Source organism: Microtus ochrogaster, unplaced genomic scaffold, assembly GCF_000317375.1.
Source record: "Microtus ochrogaster isolate Prairie Vole_2 unplaced genomic scaffold, MicOch1.0 UNK51, whole genome shotgun sequence".
Taxonomy (NCBI): domain Eukaryota; kingdom Metazoa; phylum Chordata; class Mammalia; order Rodentia; family Cricetidae; genus Microtus; species Microtus ochrogaster.
The window spans coordinates 1036603-1052875 of record NW_004949149.1 but is presented as its reverse complement, the minus strand read 5'-3'; the positions used below and the strand labels follow the sequence as shown (position 1 = coordinate 1052875).

At 42.1% G+C, this 16273-nt stretch overlaps 1 protein-coding gene and 1 pseudogene across 6 annotated transcripts in view; both read right to left on the bottom strand.

Moving 5' to 3' along the window:
• Inpp4b (inositol polyphosphate-4-phosphatase type II B) overlaps positions 1-16273 on the bottom strand; it is a 762195-nt gene that overhangs the window by 249722 nt on the left and 496200 nt on the right. The gene's annotated exons all lie outside the window — the stretch shown is intronic.
• LOC101996573 lies at positions 15075-15906 on the bottom strand (annotated as a pseudogene).

The following is a 16273-nucleotide window of genomic DNA, read 5'->3' as shown; positions in this document are numbered from 1 at the left end:
AGCCTGCCCTGGAACTAGCTCTGTAGACCAGGCTGGTCTCGAACTCACAGAGATCCACCTGCCTCTGCCTCCCGAGTGTCTCTATTCTTTTCTTTTCTTTTCTTTTGGATCACTCGTAAATGGTCCCTGCCGTGAGCCTTTCGGGTTGCTGAGTTGCCTGGACCAGTCAATCATGCTTTAGCACCCCACCTGTCTACAGAGAGGACGCTCTTCTACAAGACCTGAAGTGCTCAACGCCATTTCACAACCTGCCCATGGAGAGAGGACGCTCTTCTACAAGCCCTGTGGTGTTCGCCGCCATTTCACACCCAGCCTATGGAGAGAGGACACACTTCTACAGGCCTTATGGTGTTTTTGCAGGTTTTCACATTTGCAGCTATGGTATAAATCCTCAAACTATCAGTCACCAACCTGTAAACTGCTGCCAACAAGATTGGTCAGATCCACAAGGCACCTGTTTTTATTTCCAGCCTTTGTACCCCACCACAGCTTATGGCATAGCAGCTCAGCAACAGGGCAGATAACGCCTCTATGTCTCTCTTATTATTATGTTTAAAACCCTGGCAGATAAAAAAATCATGGCTTTTCCATACAACATGTGACCATTGTCATTTTGACTGAGGTCAGGTGACTTCACTGCCATCTTAACTGAGAGTCAGGTCACATGACCAGGTTCTGCCATCTTTACTGAGGTATTCCCTGCCTGGTTCCCTGGTGCTGACTCTGTTACATGTATGTTTTGTGCAGTGGCATGCCTTTGGTAGGGCTCTCCAAGAGCACCCATTTTGCCCAATTCCTGGTCACTCTGTGTGTCTATGTGCATACATGTGACTTAAATACACTATGTTTACTGTTGAATGTTACAATTGTCTGTTCATTGTGTTTCATTCCAGACTACAAAACAATAAGTCACATGTTTTTAAATTGATATGTCCTTTTAAGTCTTTTACAAAAAAATACTATATATGTAATCCAACCCTGATCTAAAATATATGAAGCTGTTCTCTACTAGTGTCAGTTCTGCCATTAACCTTCTATTGCAAGCAGTTTCTTCTTCTTGCTGCCTTTTTACAAGTATAAATCTTACCTGTTAAGTTGAGAATCAGTACAGTCAAGCTTGGACTCAGCCCTCCAGGTACATTTTATACTGTAGTTATACCTGATAAACAGCCCTCAGCTGCTCAGAGATCTGGGGAATATGGCATTTAAATATTTAATTATTAAAAAAATTCATAACAAAAAGAGACAGGTTGGCTCCTAGCAGCTGCACTCTATTTCCCCAAAGAAGACAGAAGACAAATGGGCACAGAACAACGTCCATCTGTAATTCGCTTCAACTGCCAAGCTCTGACCACTGGGAAAAACTGAAGTTCACCAGACAGTGGGGAGAACCACTGGAATCCACAGCCTGGCTGCTCAGGTCAAGGTAGGCTTGTCTTCATACAGATTTATTAGCCCACAGGATTTTTCTGGAGCCTGGCAGGTCTTGCACTAAACAGCAAATGGCAAATACGATCCTCAGTGACCATGGAGGACCCTGGAGAGTTGTAGGTCCATATTTTTATATGGTAGGGCAGTCAGGCTCTAAAGTCATAGGCCACACTTGAAGTGGTCACATAACTTTCCAGACAGGCTGTCACTAACCTGACAAAAGGTCAGGATGTTATTTTGCTCCTTTCTTTGTAATATTGAGGATGCCTGAAAAAGAGGTGCTAATTCAGCCTACCTGACTGAGCTAGCATACAGAACAGGAAGACGTGACAGAGGAGACTCAGGTAGAGCTGGACATGACTAGAAGCTATTTACCTGGTTTCCTAGGAAACAGAATGCTAATGATTTCCCCCCTCTGTTTATGTTTTGATATATAAAGCTGTTTGGAGAATATATGAGAGGAATTTCTCAGGATGTGAACTTAGGATTACATGAGGGATCATGGAGCATCTCCCTCCCGATAAAGCCACGTGAGTTGTGTCTTTCTTCCTATGCCTCCACGCCAGTCAAGAGAGCGATAGTTTATGTTGGGATCTGGTCCTGAGAAATAATTTATGGTGGTGGCTAGCACTGGACCCCAACAAAGAGTAGCTCTAGGTGCCAACCAAGTAAGTTGTCTGTAGTTTTTAAATCAATAACTCAAATAAAATTTTATTCTTCTCAAAGATCAAAGATGGAGTTTGACAACTGAAAGTTTTGTCAGTTTAAAAGAACAGCCTCACCAAACACATTTCAGTAAAATACAAATACAAGTTATTAAGGTATGTACCTGCAAGTTGTAAAGGTGTGAGGACAAATACAAGTTATCAAATTTCCCTCTCATGCTGCTTTCCATAGTTTTAAAAATATTTTCATTATGCAAAAAATATGTTACAGTCATTGTGAGATAAATACACTGCTGTTTAAATTTTCACAAACCCAAAGAATTCTTGTGAGTTCCAGGGAGCTGAACTGAAGGATATACCTTAAACAGGTCAAGATACACCCTTTCTCAATTTCCTGGTCCTAAATTGTTTTTCCTAAATTTAACTTTGTCCTCTGTTCTGCCAACACCTTAAACAGGTGTAAGAGACACCAGACATTTCCATACTACAAACACTGGACAGGAACAAAGAGATCAGCTATCCCAAGATGTGGCTAGCATCCAGCTTTCTCAGGTTCCCCCTAAGATGATGCCCACAAATAAGCAGGAAGCAATCTTGAGAATCCTCTGCCACAAATCCTTTAACTTGTTGCGCCTACCTCCCACCTTTTTATTATAAAAAAAGAAATGGGAATGTAATGGTCTATCCTGCCCCCTTTAAGAGAGAAGCGCCATCCACTTCCTCCCCCCATCCACTGAGGCAAGCTGATCTTTGTTTGTGGTCTGAGTCCCTTCCTTTCTATCTTTTCCCCAAAGAGGCAGCTCTTTTCTTCCTACTTCTCCCTCCCCACCCCTGTGCGCTCTCTCTCTCTCTCTCTCTCTCTCTCTCTCTCTCTCTCTCTCTCTCTCTCTCTCCATACCAACCTCACCAGGTCTGTACACACACCCCAATAAACTGCAAAGTGGGTTTGTTCCGTGTTTCCTTTTTACTCACACCAGGTAATTTCTGTGCTTAAAATCAAGTTAGACACACCCATGTCCTTAAATATATATCATTTCTTCATCATGAAAACATTAAGCATCTTTCTCCTTCTAAAACATCTAATATGTAATTGCTACATAGAGCCACTCAACTGTGCAGTGGCTCACTAGGCTGTCCCACCTCTAGATCAGTCATTTCTACCTGTGGCCGCTCAAATTCTCCATCCCATGTTGAAGCCACCATCTTACTCTCAGAGGCTGTATCACGATCTCTTGTAAGCGTGATGGGACCTGGGACTAATGCCATCATGTCATAGTTCTGGAAAGTATTCTGGGATGCATGGCAGAGAGGGAGGATTTCACAGCCCACTTTAAGATTCTGCCTTCCACAGTGGCCACGGAAAGAGCTTTTATTAAGTGTTAGGACACAAGTTTGATGTTTACAACTGTCTCAGAAGCCAACAGAATTCAGAGTTCTCAGCTATTTCAAATGGAAGTTTACAGTCAGATTGCAGTTAGGATGAAATAAAGCAAAGTAGTGTAGGGCTCAGCCATTACGAGCTCAATAGAGACCAGAGTTTCAGGTTACCTGGTTCCAGGAAAAATCACACACTAAGACCAACCAGGAGTAGACCATCCAAAGGGAGAGTATTGAAAGTTCCAAAGGAACTAACATTCCACCCATTATAGGTAAGATTCCCTGATGTACCTTAGCCCAGCACACACCCATCCCCTTTCACCAGGGTACCCCTAGACAAATGTCACCCAATCAGGGGTCCTGAACCTTAGAAATCCCTCACCCTACCTCTACTATTATAAAAGCCCCACCCCAACTGAGCTCAGGGCTCTCTGACCATGCCAATGCATTTGGACACACAGTGAGTCCGAGTTCAAATTTGAATAAGAATAAAGGCTCTTTGCTTTTACATATAGGACTTGGTCTCCATGGTGGTCTTTTGGGTGTCCCGGCAATCTAGGCACAATATTAGCTCATACTAAATCTTTATTTCCTACTTAAATCTTACCAAACATATGTCAACATACTTAGTATTGTCCAACCACCATTATACAAATTTTAGTTCTCAGAAAGTTAAAGGTTAACACAGCAAAGGTTTTTTTTTTGGGGGGGGGGCTTTCTTTTTGAGCTGTGTTGCTTTTGTTTTCTTTTGTTTGTTTATTTTTGTTTTCTGTTTGTTTGTCTGTCTACAGGCAATAAGAATGACCTGGTTAATTAAGAGTCAAACATTCAAACATAACTGACAATTTTTAATTTCTAAAACTCTTCAGTGAGTCTGAGAGAGAGAGTAAATGCTTTCACTTTTGCCATTTTTTTTTTTTTTTGAGTACAGAACATGTAACATATGTAAAGTTAAGTGATTTTTGACAACAAAATAAACCCAGCAATGTGGAACTTTGGTCCTCAGTATCTTAGAGCCCTATTTGGAAGTTCATCCTGAATACTTCCAGTTCACTAGCTCATTTGTGAGGATCATAAAGCCATTGTTAAAAACCCAGGGGCAAAAGAAAGGTTTGCTCCATGCAGAGGTTTGAATAAAAATGGTCCCATTGGCTCGTAGATTTGAATACATTGTCTTTAGGGAGTGTTACTAATTGACAGGGATTAGGAGGTGTGTCCCTGTTGGAGAAAGTGTATCACTGAGGGTAGGCTTTGGGAGTTCAAATGCCAAGGCAGGCTTATTGTCTCTCTTCCTACTGCCTACCAATCTGGATGTAGAACAACTCTCAGCTACCTCTATAGAACCACATCTGCCTGCATGCTGCCACGCTTCCCACCATGATAATAATGGACTGAACCTCTGAACCGTAAGCCAACAGCAATGAAATGCTTTCCTTCTGAGAGCTGCTGTGGTCATGTCTCTTCACAGCAACAGAACCCTGACTAAGACACTCAATGAAAGGTCTGTTCTAGATATGAGACAACAGGAATTGCAAAAGACTGCAAACCATGAAAATTATGTTAACTGTTTATACAACAGGTATTCTTAACATATGAGCCTTTGAGGATACTTAATATTTAAATTATAATAATCTGGCTCTAAATAATTCTGAAATTCCTAAGATCCCTTCCAAAATGAAGAGTGAGTAAATCCTAATTCTTGTGTGAAAGTGACAGGAATATTTACTTACTTTCTTCAGGGCCATATTATGTTTAAATTAAAAAAAAAAGTACCCAGATCAAAGTAGGCATACAACTCTTTTAGCGAAAACCATCACCAGAATTAATGATCTAAAATGGTTGTTATTGATGTGTTTGTAATTTTTCTGTTGCTGAAAAAAATCCTGAGAGAATCAACTTTATAAGAAAAAGAACGTTGATTTGGGCTCCTGGTCCATGTTTGTTCTCTCCTATGTGTTTGGGCTGTGGCAGACCAGTGGGGCACAGTGGAGAGTGTGGTAAAGACAGGCTGTTTATCTCAAGGAAGAAAGGGAAGAGGGAAATACCAAGGACCTAAAATCTCTTTCAAGGGCATGTTCTAATGACCTAAATTCCTTCTACCAACACCTGTCTCCTGAGTCTTGTGCCACCACAGGCTGGCAGCCAAGGTTTCAGCACACGATTTTTGGAGGGCAGTTAGCGGATAAGCTCACAAAAAATTGACGGCACATTAGAGTTAACCATCGCCAACACATTTTTGTTTCTATGTTCATTTTGGTGTTAATTCATCAACTGCGCCCTAGGATAATCAAATCAAAAGCTACCATGAAGGGATCCAGGCATCAGGATTTCTTAAGGTTTATTCTCCTTGTGAGTCAAATGAACAGCCAGAAATAAACAAGAAATGTAACATGAGAAAGTTTAAAAACAGTTTATTTCACATGTAACTCTGTGTATATGTGTGTGGGAGGGTGGGGTGGTGTCAGGAGCCAATTTCCTCCTAAAATCATTACAGGAACCATCACCCTGGGGAGTCTGCAAGAACCCCACACCCTAATTGTGTTAAGAATCATTCTATTGATAGAGCCTACCCCACACCCAAATTGGCGGTTAATGGAGAGCTATCTGTTAGCGGAACCCGCCCCACATTCCAAACTATCTAGAGAACTAGGTGTGTCATCTCCTAGTTGTGACTTCCTGGCCTACGTGACCAACACGAACCACGTGGCCAACGTGAACCACGCAGCAAGAGCCCAGGCCCCTATGCCCACCCCCCAACTCCTTACCCTATATAAGCTGTACCCCATCTCTAATAAACTGAGGCTTTGACAGGAACCCCCGCTTAGCCTCCTTCTTGTCTCCTAGCCCATTATCTTCCAGATAGTGCCTCTCTGGGACCATGGAATAGCTGACTGCAGGGTGGGTTACAACCCCTAGACTGAGTAACTCACCCCAAAGCGGTTTACAGGGTGGGGCTGGGCATGAGGATCTTAGGAAGCCAGAAGAGAGGTGGAGTTAGAGGCAGTTATAAAATGCCCAACATGGATACTGGGACCAGCTCAGGTCCTCTGTAAGAACAGCACAGCTTTAAACAACGAACCATCTCTCCAGTCCCAGGATTTCTTACTAAAAAAACATTAAGTGTCATAGTGATCATTGTAAATGTCAAGGAACTGCAGATCTCATGATGATGCCTCCTAGCCGGCAAGTTATGCTGCCCTTTGCTAAGCGGATTTGCTAAGCGAAAGTTTATGGTGGAGACGGCTAATCTATTAAGTCATACACTAAACCTGGACAGAAAGGAGCAGGAGTTTTGGGACCATTTGGTACTGTTGACTGAACTGTTTTCCCCCAAATTCATATGCTGATGCCTTCCTTTCTTCTCAGTACCTCCGAGAATGACTGTGTTTGAAGACAGGACTGAACCTCTAGAGAAATGTCTAGGTTAATGTGTAGAACCAACAGACCCAGAATGAGTCGAGAATTGTAAAAAGAAATGCTTGGAAAGCTCCTGCCCAGAAGACAGCAAGAGAGTGGCTACTTGCAAGCCTAGAGGAGATTCTGAGAAGAAGCCAACCATGCCAGCATCTCCGTGTCATACTTCCTAACCATAGGACTATGAAAATGTCAATTTCTATCGTGTAAATATCTGTTCTCCATTGTTTCTCATGGGCAGCTTAGTAATGTCCCTGGGTTTGTGTGGTGTGACTTTGCAATATTTAACAAAGACCACAGTTAGTCTTTGTTTTCCATCCCCAAAAAGCACACGAGTTTTTTTTTTTTCAGGGTTTCTGTGTATCTCTTTAAAGCCATCACACCTCACATTGCTTCAAAATCTTGCAAATTTCTTTAGCATAAGCCTCTCTTGGAATTTGAGTTCTCTTTTGGCCTTCAAGTTTGTCATTTCAGCTACACATGCAATCCTGAGTCTTTGCAGAGTTCTCTGCTTGCCAACACCTGTGTTCTGCTCAGCGAAACCTTGGTTTTTCACATTTCCAGTTCCAGCAGGGTTGGTGGATGCTTCCAGGTGAGAAATGGCCCTTTGTCCTACTCGATCAACCCACACTCCCTCTGTGCTTCTGAACTGTCCCGCTTTTTGTCCTTCTCCCTGGTTTCCAAGGCACTGTGGAACTGTGGGAAATTCTGTCCTGTCCCCCCCTCATCCTTTGCCTGATTCCTTAGCCTCCCACCTTAAAGGAATTCAGTAAATCAGTTTTGAACTAAAGCAAAAAAAAAAAAAAAAAAAAAAAAAAAAGCAACTCAAAGAAACCTAACACAGAGACAAAAGCTTTGCTGACTTTTCTTCCTCTTTGCAAGTAGACATCCTCAATATCAAAAATGTCCATAGATGGAATTTCCTCTATCTGGTCATTTCTGCTTATACAGCTGGATGATGTGTCCAAATACATGGAATTTTGTTATCCATATAGCTCTTCTTTTAAGTATTCAGAGTATTTCTTAATCCACATCATACTTGAACAAAATTTGAAAACACAGTGTGTGTGTGTGTGTGTGTGTGTGTGTGTGTGTGTGCATGCGCTCGTGTGTGTATGCCCAAGGTCTCATCCACACATGTGTTCTACTATGAAGCTACGCCCCAACCTCTGAACTTCTTAATATGCAGAAGTCATGTGCCTAAAGGACAAAAACTAACATTTAAGGTCCTTAAGCATGATTGAAAAGGTAAAAAAAATGATGCCCTTTTATGTTAGTTTATTTGTTGAGAAGTTCCTGAAACCCTATTTACAAATGCATATTTATAAGGGGCTCTTCTGGTAAATAGCTTTCGTTTAAAGCCTGAATATTATCCAAAAATGATGAAATAATTATTGAAAATGATAGGCTATATTGGTTGTTACTAGGTAAATACAATCATCTTTCAAGTGCCAAAACATATTGTACCAAATTGCATACATAAGAGTAGCCTATTGACTTCAAAGAAAAATATGAATAAAAGCAAATGCAAGCACTGCTTTAGTTTGGATGCATCCATGTACCTAAGATGTTTTTCTGTTTCTCTAAGGCAGTGATTTTCACACCGCAGCTTTCTAGTCACGTGGGTCCCTTTACACGGAGCGGCTGGCTCTTTAAGAGTTATAATTTCTCTCCGTGATCACACTCTGATACTGAAGTCTAGCGATCACACAGGAGGCATGTGGTTCTTCAGGTTAATGGTGACTGAGATGAGGCTCCTGACTCCCATAACTCTCAGTGTCCCTGCCATTACCACCATCTTATTCCGTTTCCCTTTCCAATGATAAAAGAATCTACTGCACACGGGTGAAAGAGTACAGGTTGGTAAAAACAGCTGTCTATTTTCTTTCTTTTGCAGGTTGTGTCTGGATGATCCACATTCTGCTGAAAATACGAGATGCCAAAAGAAAGGATTCAGTCCTGTGGGTAAAAGACTTCTCTCTGTATCCGTTCTACTCTGTCTCCAAGACAGTGTATTTCTGTATCTTCCTGACCTCCACACCAAGCTAGGAAAGAGGGCACCCACTAAACATACCTGCTATGGAACATTCCGTTGTACTGTGTGAACATATGCTGCTGTGATTTGTTTAATAAACAAACTGACTGGCCAAAGCTGAAACGAATAAGGATAGGAAGGAGAGCTAGACCAGGAGAATGCTGGGAGAAGAGACGGTGGAGTCTGGAGTTGCCAGCCAGAATCAGAGAGAACAGGAGATGAACACGCCTTGCTAATAAAGATACTTCTATGTGCTAGAGCATAAATAAGGAAAATGGGTAAACTTAAAAATATAAGAGCTAGTTAGTAATAATTCTGAGCTATTGGTTGAGCATTTGAAATTAATATAAGCCTCAGTGTGTTTATTTGAGAGTGCCTGCTGGACAGGAAAACTCTGCCTGCACATAGATTTTCTTGATTATGCATATGAGACATAAATGCCCTGTGCATTTACTTAAAGTAAAAAGAACAAACCTCCCAAGAGCTGTGCAGATTAAAACAACAGATTTTCTTCAAGTACTAAGAAATGTTTAAGCATTTCTTAGTTTAAGCAAAATGGAAATAAAGGATAGCACCCCCTCACCATGTAAATGCATATTCTACAGTTGGTATCACAGGTGCTGAAGACAACAGCTGGACCCTGACTAAGCAGTTGATCTCTGGGTGTTAGGACTCTGTCCTGCTGGCTCACTGCTGCAGTCTGTGCCTTCAGTGCCCACCTATCTATCAGGGCTTGGTGCCCAGCGTGGTTCTGTGAGGATGTAGTGGAAACTTCAGGAGACGAGCTTTAGTGGGACCACTTTAGACAGCTGGGGTGTGCCTTTGAAGGGGAGACTGAGACCTGGTCCTTTCTTTTTCCTCCTTTTTTTCCCTATCTCACAACTGTGAATTGGGCAGTTTTGTTTCTCCATATGCTCCTGCTAGATCCATGGCCTCATCAGAGACCAAAGCCAACAGCACTGATGGGTCATCAATATAAACAAATGACCTAAAAATCAAAATAAGCCTTTCTTTATAGGTTGATTTTTTATGGTATTTTCATAGTGATAGAACACTAGCATACTCCCCCCCCCCAAACTGATGCACAGATATTATTAGTATGCAAAGTATTTATAGAGCCCAGTTCACTTCCATATTGTCTACCCACACCAAGAGTTTGTCAGATCAGACCTCCATAGTGTGTCCATCTGCCTCTCTGTCTTTATCCAGCATCTTAATATACAAAATCATTGTGTCATCATTCTGAAAAGTGGAAAGTCATTAAGGCTAATTCGCTAATCTCACACTAGACCTGGGTAGACCTATGTGCTTCAAAGAATGTTCTGTCTTCAAAAGAAATAATTGGAAGCTTATGGTTGGTGAATCGAACAAATACAAGTAGGTTCAGGTTCAATTATTTCAAGGATACATATGCTAATTTCTAACTCATGATCATCTAAAATCTATATTACATTATTATTGCCCATTTTACAGGTGAGAAAACTGGGTTTTAGAAAATCAAAGTCATTTGTTCATGTCACTTCATTAGCAAGGGAGAAGTTTGTAGTCAGATGGTCTGCTTTGGGAGACTATGCCCCATGACAGTGTGTCTCTTCAGAGCCAGGACTGATGGTGACTCTAATGGGCTTCCCTGGGGAGGGCTTAATGAAAGTTTTTAAAACTAAAACTCCATTAGCCTCCAGGAATAGATACAGAAACAATTGATCACACTACTAGCTTTAAAAACGCCACCATTACATATTAGCAGCCCTCAATTAAGACCACAGTCATGAGTTAATGAACAAGCCATTAGACAGAAGACAGTAATATTAACACAAGCGCACATCTATTAATCTGTTGTCCTCCGGAAGTCATTAGTCCCAACAATGGAAGGCTAAATAATTTCTAGGTAGCTTCAGAACAATTGTGGTATTGCCCAAGTACTTCATAAGGTCATTTACAATTTAGAGTTTGTTCGTTCTTGTCAAGAGATTATGGAGCTCCATTGAGAAATTATTCAATTAATATACCTATAAAGCCCAGTCTTTCCATGAACTAGAAAACAGAAGGTTAATATGAGGCATGGAGTGTAACAGCTACCAATGTATCTAATCAACTAGTATTGCCTTCCTTTCCAGGCAAAAAGAAAGTGGCGATTCCATTACCTGGATTCTCCTATCACAATAGATTCCTTCCCCGTGGAAATTTTCCAAAGCCTCTAATACTTTGGTCCATAAGTCTCAACACAGCTACTGGTCTGAATTACCTGGAGAAGTTTTAAAAGTGCTCATGCCAGGATCTCTGTCCTCATTCCTTTAGTTAGATCACTCTAAGCACAGAATTTTCTTTCATGGCTCTTTGTTTCAAACATATGTTGGGAGAACAATGAGGCTCTAACCTTAACTTTCATCTTGAAAGAAAACACAAATCAAATTAGTTTTTGCACCAAGACATCTGGCTGATGAGGGAGTGGAGAGATGAGTGTCTCAATGTGAGTTTGCTCGTTCTAAAGCCACTGCTTTATCCCCGCTCCCATGCAGGAAGTGACAGCATGCCAACGGCCTGGATTCCTTGACGTTTTGGTTGTGAGCCTAGCCTTTAAGTCTGAACCATCTCCGCAGCCCAATCCTGCATCTCTTGTTCAAACCACCGGTCTGCAGTTCTCCATTGTGATCCAATAAGGGGGTATGTGCGCTCGAAACCGCCCATAATGATGCTCCAGTAATAGTCTCCTTTTAAATCCTCACCCTTTGCCCCGGACACAGTAGAATCTCCTGAAGGTTGTATGACCTATAATATCTTGAAAGATTACACATAGAACACACATTGTCTTTCTTTATTAATCTGAATTTGAAGAGATTTACAAACATAAAACAATGCTCCCTTCTTAGGACAGGTTTTTTTTTTTTCTCATAACAAGATTAAAAAATGGGTGCAATTTAACTTAGTTAATTATTTGTGACTTTGCATAAATCTGGACTTTGAAAGTTTCTGAGTTTTGGTTTCTAATAAGGGAAAAGTTTCTGAGTTTTGATTTCTAATGAGGGAAATACCCATGACTAACACAACACATGTAAATAAAAGTCCCTAAGACTTGCAAGAATTCTGAATATCATAAAGTGTGTGAGCCCCAGCTGAAACCCTGCTGCAAGTGGGCTTTTGTGTGGGGAATCTCACCCTTTCAGAGAAGGGTTCTCTGTCAAAGGTGGATGGATATTCATCACAGGAACCTAACTACCCCAGGCACCTGATACCCCAGGCCACCCCGGGACACAGCGCCTCCCCGACCTTGGTCGCTCTCTTGGCCTCCAGTGTCATTGTACACATGTTGAGGAATGGCAACATAGTCAGGAACAAACAACAATCTCTTCAAAGATTACTTTTGAACACCAGAAAAAAGATGGAAATTATCAAAATCGGGGAAGTGTGTACAATACTGAAGCAGCATAGTGCTATTAACTGTGACTAACTAAAGCCATGTCACCGGCTAGTGGAGCTAGGCTGCGCTGATTCTGACTGTAAGTCGTTTCTAATGAGGAAGATCACAACTCAGAGGAAGCTAAGAAAGAAGAATATCTCAGTAGGCCAAGGAAAGGTGAAGTGCAGACGCTCTGAAGCCAAAGTGACTGACAATCCAAAGAGAAGAAAAGGGAAGAAGTGAGAAGCAGGGCAGGGTCAACGAAAGGTGGGGCTCTAGGAACACTGGGTTCACACTGTCATTATGACAGGAAACTGCCAGGTTCTGAGCCAAGAAATAATGCAACCTTTTTCATGCTTCAAAAATAGCATCCAGTACGTGGAGAACACATGGCAAGAGGTCAATAATGGACGATGATGCGACAGGACAGGAGCCATTTACCAATGAGAGACATAGGACAACTTTCTCCTTTCTATGGAGTCAGGAGCAGACTAGGTATGTAAGTTTTAGGAAACTCATCATAGGGTTCCCTTGAGTCACTTGTTTTCAAATATTTATACAAAGCACATTGATATTGACAGAAAACAACACGAGTGTGCAAATTCCCATGAATGTGATTGCATTAACCCTTGAGGAAAATAGTGCTCAAGGGTTACAGACATATGTGTGGGTTAATCATTAGGTAAGTAACTTTAGCACTAAATAATGACCGATATGCTGTTCGTAGCTCATTGATATTGTAGTTATAAAATAATAGTGCAGTTCTTAAACTATAGGAATAGTTAGCAGAATGCAACACACAGCAGGAGGGAATTCGGTTCTACTGATACACACAGGGACAATCACATCATTAAAATTGCCATGAAAGCCTGCAATGAGTGTCAGTAGAAGGACATGGACACTGGCAGGAACCTGCAGCAGTGTGAAACAGCACCTGTCCGTTGCTTTGTTCTGCACTGTGACCATATCAGCAAGCAAGGGCTCAAAGACATGACATTGGCAACCGGTGACACATGTAGAAAGACACAAAAGAAAAGAACAGATTCCAAGGTTTAAAAGCTAGCTCCTCTTTCTAGTACCAAAAGTCCTATCAACAGGACTTGGGGAAAATGTGTGGACACAGCTGTGGGCCTGGCTGTACCAGTATCTGGCTTTGTCATTGAAGTGGGAGGTGTGTTTCATCTGCCTTAAAGCACTAACCCCGTGACATGCTTCTTTCTTTGTCTACTGAGTGGTTTCCTCCATGTTTTACAAAGCAACAATCAGAACCAATGATGACACACACACACACACAGAGAGAGAGAGAGAGAGAGAGAGAGAGAGAGAGAGAGAGAGAGAGAGAGGGGGGGGGGCATATTCTGCCACGCAGGACAATTTCAATGAACTGTATGTAACAAATGCCAAAACAATCTGTATATTTAAGCAGTAAAATTTTATAAAATAGATCTTCTTATGTGCTTACGGATTTTACCATCTCAAAGAAACTATATTTGAAATCAAAAGCTTAACATCAAAATTCTTGACTGTTGGAGGATCTCTGTTATGGATATTCTGTGCTTGAGTTGAGTTTAAACTCAGTGTTCTTGCTGCCTCGGAGCTGATGAACTGTAGGTAATGGGTTCTGGCATCTTAGAGAATTCTAAACTTCAGTGCACTGAATCCAATGTCCACTCATAAGAGAAATAAGAAGTGCTGCTACAAACTCAGCTTGACACAAGATATTCTTTTCATCTCTTCCATTTCCTAAGATCAATTTTCCTATGATGCTGTCAAGAAGAAACTAAAGCATCTCAGCTAATGCTGTTCCTCATTCTCACAGAGTAGGGGAAGCCACAGAGGACAATGTTCAATTGATTTCATCCAAACTCGTTTTCCCCTTCCCTTTCCCCTTTTTAATGTTCTATATCATTTTATTTTCCTGGCACTCTGAAAGTTTTAATTTTATTCAAGTTTTAAGTGATGTGAACTCCAGCATTTGAAGAGGCGGAGCTGATTCTACACAAAATAGAAAACTACCTGCTATACACAGAAGACACCATGCTCTACTCATATTGTCATGGCGTGACTGCAGTCCACTGCCCAGAGCAGAACTGGAGATCCCCGAAGCTATTTCACACTTGGTTACGATGGGAGGATAAAAGGAAAACAGAAGACAAGGAGGAGCAGGACAAAAAGAAGAGGAGGAGGAAAGAAAAGAGAATCACACCACAAGTAAGAATTAAATCCTAAATGACTGCCCATAACGTCTACTTTCTCCACTCTAAACTGGCACAAAAGAAACAGCTAACCGCACCCTGAAGACTACTCTTGGTGTAAAACAGGTAACTGATGTGCTCTGATGGGGTCAGGGCATGGGCATCTGTGTGAAAAGTCCCTGTCACACGGGTGTGTACAATGCTTCTTAACAGTTAGGATTAGGACACCAAGATTCAATGCTCAGGAATCCAGTTTCTTCTGCGAACACGATATAGATTCACAAAGGACTGGCACATTCCCGGGTTTCATTTGCATCCTGGCCTCTCTTGAAGGAATCCTCCCAACCCACGCCTGTAGCTAAAAGGATGTTTCTAGACTGGAGTTTCTTCTGTACATCCGAAACAGTAACACATTAAAGCAGAGCCATCTCTAACCTAGAGATCTTATGTGATATTTATCAGTTCTGGCACCCCCAACATACAACATTAAAAGGTACCCTAAATTCTGAAGGTAGCTAGGCTGCAAAATAGTTTAAAATGAATGATTATACAATATTACATTATACTCTAAATTCCAGTCTCAGACCAAGCTTGTGGCTGCCAGCACTGATGTTCTTGCCATCCAATAGAGCTGACATCATCAGCCTTACATCTGGCTCTGTGGTCTGAGTGTACTCTAAGCCAATCAGGCTGTTCAGTTTCACCAAAAAGAGGCATCAGGGCTGACCTGATACGTGACTGCTGTTCTGAAGTGAGTATTACTGTTCCCTGTTGTCCGGGAGAGACTGATAGCAATCTCCAACTTCTTGTTCACTTTTGGTAAATGGAGCCACCAAACTCTGTCCGGTCATTCAGGTTGGCATGAACCTGGAATTCGTTCATCTTGTAGCCAATTGAGAAGCTGTTTTGGGTCACAGGGGAGTTCAGGGTCTCAAAATTCATTGAAGAGCCAGCCAACCCGCATAGGTAAGCACTACAACACCTGGACGGAGGGCCCAATGCTGTTAAAGTCCACATCGAAGCCCAGGTTGATACGCCCCCTCTTGTGTCTGTCTTGAGCTTAGCACTGCCCCTCCGTTTTAGGGGAGCCGGGTGAATACAAGGTCAGCTTCAGTGAGGATGGTCTTCCACATTGACCTCAGTGCCCAGGGCATTGTTTTGTTCCACTTCTCCGTAAAGACCTGGCCATTCTCAATTCAGACCATCTGAACTTTGTTTCCAGGCTGCTGTTCACTTTGGTAGTCTCCGTGTTGGAAGAGCCCGAGAAGGGAAATTCCAATTCGTTCTCGGACTCATCTTCAAACCAAGTCTTATAATGCCCAAGCCATAGTCTTTGGTGAAGAAATCCCTGGCAGACTTGCCCAGATCAGCATACGTAGGAGGCACAGACATTGCTTCTGAGGAGATGACAGCAGGAGCAGCAGCAGCTGCGGCAGGGGCTCGCTTCTTTGAAAGTTTTAAACAAGATGTTTTGATCATATGTGTCCCCACCCTGGCTTCTAAAGAGTCTAAGCTCCTGAGGCAGCTGATGACCACAGGAAACTGTGTCTTCTGGACACATAGGGCAGCTACACATACGAGCTCACAGCAGCTGTGACACCAGGCACAGAACCCGGGCGAGGCCAAGCTAGGTCAATTCTTTCAGAAGGAGAGAGGAGCTGGGCACACAATCTCACCCCAAGCCATGGAGCTACCAGAAACTGATAGCCGCTGCAAAAGAGACAGTTTCCCCTAAGAGTGTGGCTTCAGAAACTTTTTT